At 39.3% G+C, this 9,282-nt stretch overlaps 1 long non-coding RNA gene across 1 annotated transcript in view; it reads left to right on the plus strand.

Moving 5' to 3' along the window:
- Window positions 1-9,282, plus strand: part of LOC109513316 (uncharacterized) — a 42,155-nt gene that overhangs the window by 5,334 nt on the left and 27,539 nt on the right. Inside the window, exon 2 of the long non-coding RNA XR_002167723.1 lies at window positions 7,535-7,648. This is a non-coding gene — a long non-coding RNA (uncharacterized LOC109513316). The remainder of the gene's footprint in view (window positions 1-7,534; window positions 7,649-9,282) is intronic.

Raw genomic sequence — 9,282 nt, forward strand, 5'->3', positions numbered from 1 at the left:
GGGGGGCTGTTCTAAAGTCTGACACCGAAAAACCTGCTGCGACAGGATCGAATATTGATCATCCCGACGGGAGCCACATGATGAAATAACCCGTGAACTGGAAAAAAAGCGAGACATTGAACTGACCTTGACACACTCCGTTGTTGCTTCGGAGAACTGAGAAGAAGTCAGGTTCTTTCATACTGCTCATGGCCACGCGAGACCATGACGATATAAATTATTGATCGGCGTTAGCTTTAAGTATGTTTTCCCAGCACAGATGAAAGGGATCTTATAAAAGTTGTATGGTTTGGGATTCAGTTGTAAGTTGTTACTTTTTTTTTTTTTTTTTTAATGTATGTGGTTTAAATCGGTACTGTGCATTCTGCTTGGATTTCCAAGATAATCTGAGGAAACACTGGAGAGTTTTGCCGTGGTTGATGTGGTTTTCTCTTTTTTTTTTTCTTCCATTGATTTTTTGGTTTTTTTTTTCTTTCATTTCTGTACGGCAGTTTTTGTTGCATTTTTAAAGTTTGCAAAGTGCTGTACAAATAAGATTTATGTGTGTGTGTGCGTGTGTGTGTGTTTCATTCAATTCCATTCAGCCTCAATGTATTGCAGCCTATCCCAGCTGACTTTGGGCGAAAGGCAGAATGCACCCTGGACTGGTCACAAGTCAGTCAGGCTGTATCAGTACCTCAAGGGAAACTTTTTTTTTTTTTTTTTGCCTACCACATGCACAGAAGAAGGGTGATTGAATGCCTTGTCGATTGAAAATTGAAATCTGCCAAATGGAAATTCAAATAAAGATTTTTTTTTTAATGAAAGTGGGTGTGTTTTGGGGGTTTATCATAATATTTGTGTGGCCGAGTCTCTTATCTGCTAGCACCATGCCAGTGTTTACCTCAAACCCATTCAACGACATGCTTGCGCTCACGCACACACAAAACAAGCGTAATACACTGCATGACAGTGACAAAGTAGCGGCTTCGACATAAACATTTACAGTGCTCACAACGATATTTTTTTTTCTTCCTGGAATTTGCACTTTTCCCTTTTTAGAGCAACTAACATGGATGGTAAAATATCTGAGCCGTGTCTTTCTTATCAGCTATTTATTGTAAGTGATGAGCGTTGTCAAAGAAAAACACTGTTTGTCTAGAGGGCTCGTCTGTTTGAAGCATTTTACCCGCGTGTGCATGTGTATGTCTTTGCCTTCTGGCAGGACTGCTGTACAAGAGAATGCCATCTGGCTGTTGAGCAAGTAAACGAAGCAGCCAGGAACAGTTTAACCTCACAGCAAAATAAAAAAAACAAAACAAAAACAAACAAAAAAAAAAATCATCATACAGCACATTTTTTTTGTATTGTCTGGAGAAATTGCAAACGGACAAATGCTCGGTGTGCTCGGTCCTCTCCTGGAGCAAAATCGTCAGCATCCGAAGAAGAGAGGTACAGATGCAGGGTTAGCTGGTGGATATATAGCACGCGTCAAGTGGAACTAAAGTGATTATTGCAGTGTAAATCTTGGCGACACAAAGAGCTGAGCCAAACCCTGCTCATCCGATTTTATTTGTTCAAAGGAATAGTAAAGAAGGCGATAAAGCCACCGAAAACAGCCTCACGCCACGAAGCCTCCTTTTCCATAATTTATGATGTATATAATGACGGAGATTAAAAAAAAAAAATCCTTTTAGCTGAGCTCCTCTCGCATTTGCACCCATAAGGAGGAAAGAAGACGGTACACAGTAATTATCGTGCATTCAACTCGCCCCACAAAGCTTTTCATTTTCAGTGACTTTCATCTGAAACTTGAGCAGAACTTTTATCAATGTTCCCCTTTTTTATATCGGCTTGCTGTAGGCGAAATATTGATTGCCCGTAAGGTATTTCCCAAAAGTTCAGACCGCCTTGAAGCCGTTTTTGATTAGGCCCCGGAACCAACTCGTGGCGAAAATATTCGATCGAGCATTTACTACACATGGAGACCAAATTGTTAGCATCGCTTTGTCAATGAAAGCAATTCACAACAATCACGAAAATATCTTGAAACTGACAAAAGTATAACGAAAATAAAAATCAAATGGAGATGAATACATTTTTGTTGTCCAGCAGTAGCATCTTAAATAAATAAAGGACAATAGCCTGGACAAAAATGACGGTACCTATCATATTTTATTGCACAACCTTGATTGCAATCAAACAATGTCATTCTATGTCTTTCATGAGCAAACTACTAAAAAGTTGGCCTGGTGATCGACTGCTGAGCACGTCGGCATCACAGCGCAGAGGTCCAGGGTTCGATTCCGGCTCCGGCCTTCCTGTGTGGAGTTTGCATGTTCTCCCCGTGCCTGCGTGGGTTTTCTCCGGGTACTCCAGTTTCTTCCCACATTCCAAAGGCACGCGTGGCAGTTTAATTGAGCACTCAAAATTGTCCCGCGGTGTGATTGTGATGGTTGTTCGTCTCTGTGTGCCCTGCGATTGTCTGGCAACCGGTTCAGGGTGTCCCACGCCGACTGCCCGAAGACAGCTGGGATAGGCTCCAGCGTACCCCGCGAGGATAAAGCGGGGTATGATCAGAAAATGGATGGATGGATGGATAGATGGAACTCCAAAAAAAAAAAAAAAAAGCTAAATCTTTGCTTCTTTCGAACATGTACATTTAACTGCTATGTTTTTGGTATGTGGGAAGAAGCTGGAGTACCCGCAGAAAATCCATAGCTGAGAGTCAAACCCAGAAACTCTCAACTGTGAGGCCAACGTGACCCCATGGAAAAAATCACAAACTCACATATATTTTGATGGACAATGGACAAATCTTATTTTCCAAAATATGAGGCATGCCAATATCATTTTGAATGCAATTGACTGTGCATTCATTACTCACATAAGAGACTCAATTCTCATGATTTCTCATCATCGGCCCACCGTCGCGCATTGAAAAACCGTGTATTTTATTGACTCGGCTTGGTTGACTCATTGGCTTTTTAATCCTCCTTGATTGCAGATTAGTCCTTGTCAAAGAAGATGTCAACAGTCATTTCTTGAAGCCCAAATCAGGCTTCAACCAATTACTGACCCAATCCCATTGCCCTGACTGAACCAATAAGGACAATTAAGATGAAGCGGCAGGGGAATGCGGCTGTGTCTTATTAACGGTCTTATTTCCAGTTTTGGTCTTTGAGCAAATGAACCTGTCAGATTTTAAACTGCTAAACAGCTTTCGTGGCGGCGGGGGTTTGTGGGGTGTATTTACAAAAGGAGGGACAAAATAAAAGCAGTATAATAAAAGTAATTTAAACAGAATCAAAAGTTATGATCTTTTGACATGTCGATACTGTGTTCTCGAGTGTTGAGTGAGTTAGTTTGGTGGTCCCTGAATCTTTGTGGGGCCAAGGAATGGTTTCAAATCGTGATGACAGACTAGCATAGAAACGAAACCAAATGATGAAATAAATTCACCAGGTGACGTGTCCATTTTTCCTCCATCCTTGCGGAGTCTTCATATCTTGAACCCGCCACTTCTTTTTCCACTTTTTCTTTGCGAGCGCGGAATGTCATTATCGTGCAGGACCATCATTTGCACTTTATGCCCACGTACGCGAAGTAGCTACGTGTTCATTACTATTTGATTGATTCAGTCAGTCTTGAGTAAATGTCATGATGGTGATCGATGGCTGGAAGGAGCCAATAAGAGGACAATTAGCATGTGAGATCCATCTTCTGTCCTGAAGCAAATTAACCTGTCAAATTTAAAACTGTTAAGGGATGTGCCACTGCCAAGTCAAGCTACTGAGTTGAATTATGCAAAAAAAAAAAAATATATATATATATCTATATATTTTTTTTTTTTGTGGAAAATGTGCAGGTGTTAACTTTATTTATTTTTTTGGAGTGCACACATGCACACATCAGAATGCTAATTACAGCGAGTCCATTGAACCTCTGTGGATTTGTGCCTTGTGATCCGTTACCGTGGCTAACATGATAAAATTTACTTCACTGCTCAGGGATCATGTCGGAGAGATGCGCTAACAATGTTTGAGCTCAGTAATTCCCTCCATGGTCACACTGATCAAAAGCGCCGACCGTGTGAGCTCTGGTGCCCTCACGCCATTTATTTTTTAATGAGTTTCACAGTTACATCGGCATCAATACCACCGGTCTGTTTCGTAAACAGCATGTTGTTTGGTGTAATAAATACTTCAAAGGGCTGACTCATGGAGAAAATTAAAGGCCTTTTGTATCTGGAAGAGGCCAATTGGTTCCACCTGTTGCTGCCCATCTTTAAAACCCGCCTCATAACTCACTTGTATTCTTTGGCATTTAACTCAGCATGACTCAGATTTGATCTTAATTTTACTGTTTGATGCCTTCTACCATCTTTGTTACTGGTTTATTACTTTATTGTTGTTTATATGTTAGTTGCTCCATGTACAGCACTTTGTGTGCAGCGATGGCTGTTTGAAAGTGCTCTACAAATACAGTTGAGTTGAGTTGAGTTGAGCCGTTATGACTGAAACCATATAAAGAAGTCAAGAATAACTGTTGATTCAACTATTGTTTAAGTTACTATCATGAGGGGTTTGGTAACAAGAAAATGATAAGAATATATCTCTTATTTATTACATATGAGAATTCAACATTTTGGTAGACATTTTAGAAAGGATCATAGAAGTTGACATGTTTGATCTGCTTTTGCGGGCCACATAAAATGACGTGGCGGGCCAGATCTGGCCCCCGGGCCTTGAGTTTGAAACCTGTGCTCCAGACTGCAGTGTGTAATAGTTTATTGTTCTCTGTCTCGGTTTTTGTAAAAGAGATTTCCTTCAAAAATACGATTGATACTCTGGAGCGACTTCCACTCTACAATATATGGACTTTCTATAGTATTCCAACAAAAATATGCTTTTTAATTTTTAACAGATATAAACTCCTTCGAGTTTATGTGTGTTTCAATGAAATCGCTAAAAAAAAAAAAAAAAAAAAAAAAATTCTGACACAATGTGACGGCAGCACAGGTGCTATGCTGGTTAGCATGCCTGCGTCACAGTTCTGCAGTTCTGTGTTTGAATCTTGGCGCCATCCTTCCTGAATGGAGTTTCCATGTTCTCCGCTTGCTAAATAATCCATTGATGTGAAAATGAGTGCGAATAGTCTTGTTTGTACACTATGTGCCACGTAGTTGGCCGGCGACCAAAAGAAATGTGAACTCCTAACTGCGCGGCAAAGATGCTAACCTCTTTCGCACCGTGCCGTCCCCACTCGCAAAGTTGCTCTGAATAATTGCTTTGTGGTCAACCAAAGTACAATTTGCCACTTAGTAAACCCCCTTAATCTGCTATTCTTTTCAACTTGTGTCGTCTCTCTTACCCCCGCCTGCGTCGCAGCGATCGATAGCGAGCTCTCGACAATCGGCAGGATCAAGCAGCCGTTGCCAGTAAGATGCGAGGGGGTTTTACGGGTTCTCTGTGTTAAAGCCAATTGCCTCTTGTTCATCACTTTGTGAACAGGGAGACTTAACCAGTTTATGGACTGTGCAAGGATTTTACTGCTTCAGATCCAATTATTGGTCGACTCGAGCAATATTGTAATCTTTGGACGGCAATGAAATCTGCGAGACCGGAAAGAGGAACAAGAGAAGCTTGCCGGTGGATGTCTCCGGTTGTAATACACCACCATTCCAACAGCGCTGTGGATTGGAGACATACGGTGCAAATCCATCAATCTACTGCCCATATGGCAGCGGTTATCGTATCAAGCAGTGAGTTGTTCACCCCTTGACACATTTCCAACATCATGAGCCGGCCGTTGTCATCTCCTTGAAAATACAATTCAACTTTTTCATGTTTTAATGGCCCTCAAGTACATCGGAACGATTACTATAATATCACCCATCAATATTTCATAGCCTAGTCTGATAGATTAATCAAAGTGACTTGTATTGAAAAAAAAAATCATTTGATCAATGGGGATATTATGGTTGCATGTAGAGTTGCAAAATGTTCCCAGCATTTTCTTCATCAATGTCTGGCCACACTGGAAAGTGAAGGTAGAGGTCTCACTTTGTCACACAGAGGACATGTGGTAAATGGGCTGCATTTCTAGAACAGTCTTCCTTCAAAGTATTCAATTTACTTGGCACACAATTCACACAATAGGGGACTTGGATATACGGTGAAGGCTTCACAGACTCGTATATCATCCTGACTGTCTGTATTGATTGTAATTTTTCATCGTACATAGGGCCTCAGTTTGCCTTGTCGTGCCTGCATTCATTTTTTTTTCTTTTTTTTTTAAAGTCACGTTGGTTCAGGGTTGAAAGTCAAGGAAGAGACATTTGAGATTTGTTTTCAGCCATCCCGAAAAAAAAGTGGACAAAAGGAGTTATGTAAGACGTAGCATGAATGTAGAAAAAAAAAAATCCACATCCCACACACGTCATTATCACATACATCCTCTCCTGGACTACCCTGTACATACACAGCGTAATTATGACCCGGGCTGACATTTATCGGAGATCAGTGAGAAGTTGTGAGGACGCATGCCTGAGCCCAGAGCTTATAGCCATAATTGAACTGACCGTATTTATTGGATATACGGTGAAGGCTTCACAGACTCGTATATCATCCTGACTGTCTGTATTGATTGTAATTTTTCATCGAACATACGGCCTCAGTTTGTCTTGTTGTGCCTGCACTCTTTTTTTTTAAATTTTTATTTTTTATTTTTAAGTCACGTTGGTTCAAGGTTGAAAGTCAAGGAAGAGACATTTGAGATTTGTTTTCAGCCATCCCGAAAACAAAGTGAAGTGGACAAAAGGAGTTATGTAAGACGTAGCACGAATGTAGAAAAAAAAAAAAATCCACATTCCACACACATCATCACATATATCCTCTCCTGGACTACCCTGTACATACACAGCGTAATTATGACCCGGGCTGGCATTTATAGGAGATCAGTGAGAAGTTGTGAGGACGCATGCATGAGCCCAGAGCTTATAGCCATAATTGAACTGACCGTATTTATATTGCAGTTCTTGTTAGGAAGAGAGATGATTACCTCATATGTGCCGGGAATCACCGATCTGACATTTCACGGTCATGCGAAGGGTGGGGGAGGGGCGGGGGCTAACCTGGGGTTTTAATTTCAGGTCTATACTTGTCCATTGTGACTTTCACGGAGTCCAATTTTGAATGACTAATGCATGATTTTTAAATATGGCAGGAGATTGATTCCTCTGATTAAAAGATTGCACTCACCGTTGCAAGTGCAAGGGTATTCAAAATCGGATTGATATACAGCTCTGAAAAATAAATAAAATAAATAGAGACACCCCCCCGCCCCAAAAAAAAACAAAAAATGTAACTTTTTGGGTACCAGGACCATTTTTTCGACAAATACATAATGAAAATGTAAAATATTAAATATTGTATAGAAGGGAGAAGTGGAAGTTGACAAATGAGGTGACTTGTACTATGGGAGCCTGCATGTATGGCTTGACTGCAGCCGAGCTGTTTATGTATAAATGACAAACATATACGTTTTCTTTTAGGGCCACCAAATTCCATGCTTCCAACCATGTGATTCCCCAGTGAGGCGCACATACAGTCGCCGCTCAAGTTAAATGAAGTCTCTGGATTCCCGTGGGATGGATTCAGGAGCTACAGTGAGTATTATTGTGGTATTTTATCACGAATATTGCACAAAATATTGGATGCAACATTTATATTGTCACTTCCTTTTGTTAAACAAAAGTGATGTTAATGTATGAATCGTAATTTACTTCCCCCAATATGGACGCTGAATCGAAAAATGTTTTTTTTTATGAGCTGGGATCAATGGTACAGTTAAATTAATTGGTTCTGGAAGAAATTTCTTAACTTGAACAATTTGTAAATTGAGACGCACTTTCCATGTAAATGCCCTAATCCGTTCCAAGCCCCTCCCATATTCAGACATAAATGTTTTCTAAAGCATAAAAATGCATCATAGAATGTAACAAATACATTTTACAATTAGATTATTGCGCAATAAATGAGAGTTGTGCATCATGTAAAAAAAATCGTGCCTGTATGCTTTGGCTAATACTTTGAATCATGAAGAAACACCGAGCAAATGCTTAGTCAACAGCATTTTATTCAACACAATTTGACATCATTTATTTTTTTGGATGTTTTACCAACAAAATACAAATGCATGGAACCGAATGACTGAATGTAATTTCATGTAATAGTTTTCAGGCAATTTGAGTTTCTTTTTATTATAGCTCCACATACAAAAAAAAACAAAACATGTAATGCTTGATTAGCTTAATATTTAAGCAAAAAAAAAAAAAAAATCTGTGGAACTTCTTCACGTGAAATTATTACATTGTGCTATTTTGTAAGAACACGTGTGCTGATTGTGATTTGTTAGTTTGTATGCACTTTTTTTTCTTTGGTACAGAGGGCTACATTGAAAAGAAAACAATCCAAATCAATTATTAACTTACTCATTGTCGTCATATTACAAGCAAAGAATTATTTTGTGCGATGGTATTATTAGTAAAAAAAAAAAAATCTTTATTTTTCTGATCACAATTATTCTTAGAACATTATACCTTACTTTTTTTCGTGAATACTTCTGCAAAGTTTTTTTTTGTTTGTGTCTTTTCATTGTGACCAAATCTTTTGTTTTTGAACACACAATTCACGAGGAGCCCAAGCCAACTATACTCGATAACATATAGCATTAAAATTGGAGGATACACGACAGCATTTGTTTCCCAGAGGGGCGTTGATCATTTTTAGCAGCTTTAACATCAGCAGGGCTTAACTCAGCTTGTTCCGGATTTCGAAACGGAATTTTCCCAAGTCATAATCTTGTTGAAATTAAGTATATACAGCACCGTGTAGATAGTGTCATTTTTTTTTTTCTCAACACTTCAGCATTAACGAAGGCAGACTACGGACATTTTTACTTTTCGTCACACAAATATCACCGCAGTGCCTGCACACCCAACAAGTGTTAAAAGCAAACAATCAAGAAAATCTATTTATTTATTTAAATCTTTATCCTTTGGGTATTTTGATGAACGCAGTCCACGAAGATATATATATTTTTAAGAAACTAGTGGGAACTCATTTCAATTTTAATAAATGCATAATATGTCTCTTTTAAGTCAGTGATGCTCAAGTGATGTTGGCATGATGTCATAGTGACTTATGCCATTTTTTTTTGGTTTTTTTTTTGGGGATACACCGTATACGAGAGCCACAATGAAAAGAATGCAGTTGGAATTTTACAAGAAAGGAAAAAAAA

This window comes from Hippocampus comes, unplaced genomic scaffold, assembly GCF_001891065.2.
Source record: "Hippocampus comes isolate QL1 unplaced genomic scaffold, H_comes_QL1_v1.1 scaffold58, whole genome shotgun sequence".
In the NCBI taxonomy this organism is placed as follows: Eukaryota; Metazoa; Chordata; class Actinopteri; order Syngnathiformes; family Syngnathidae; genus Hippocampus; species Hippocampus comes.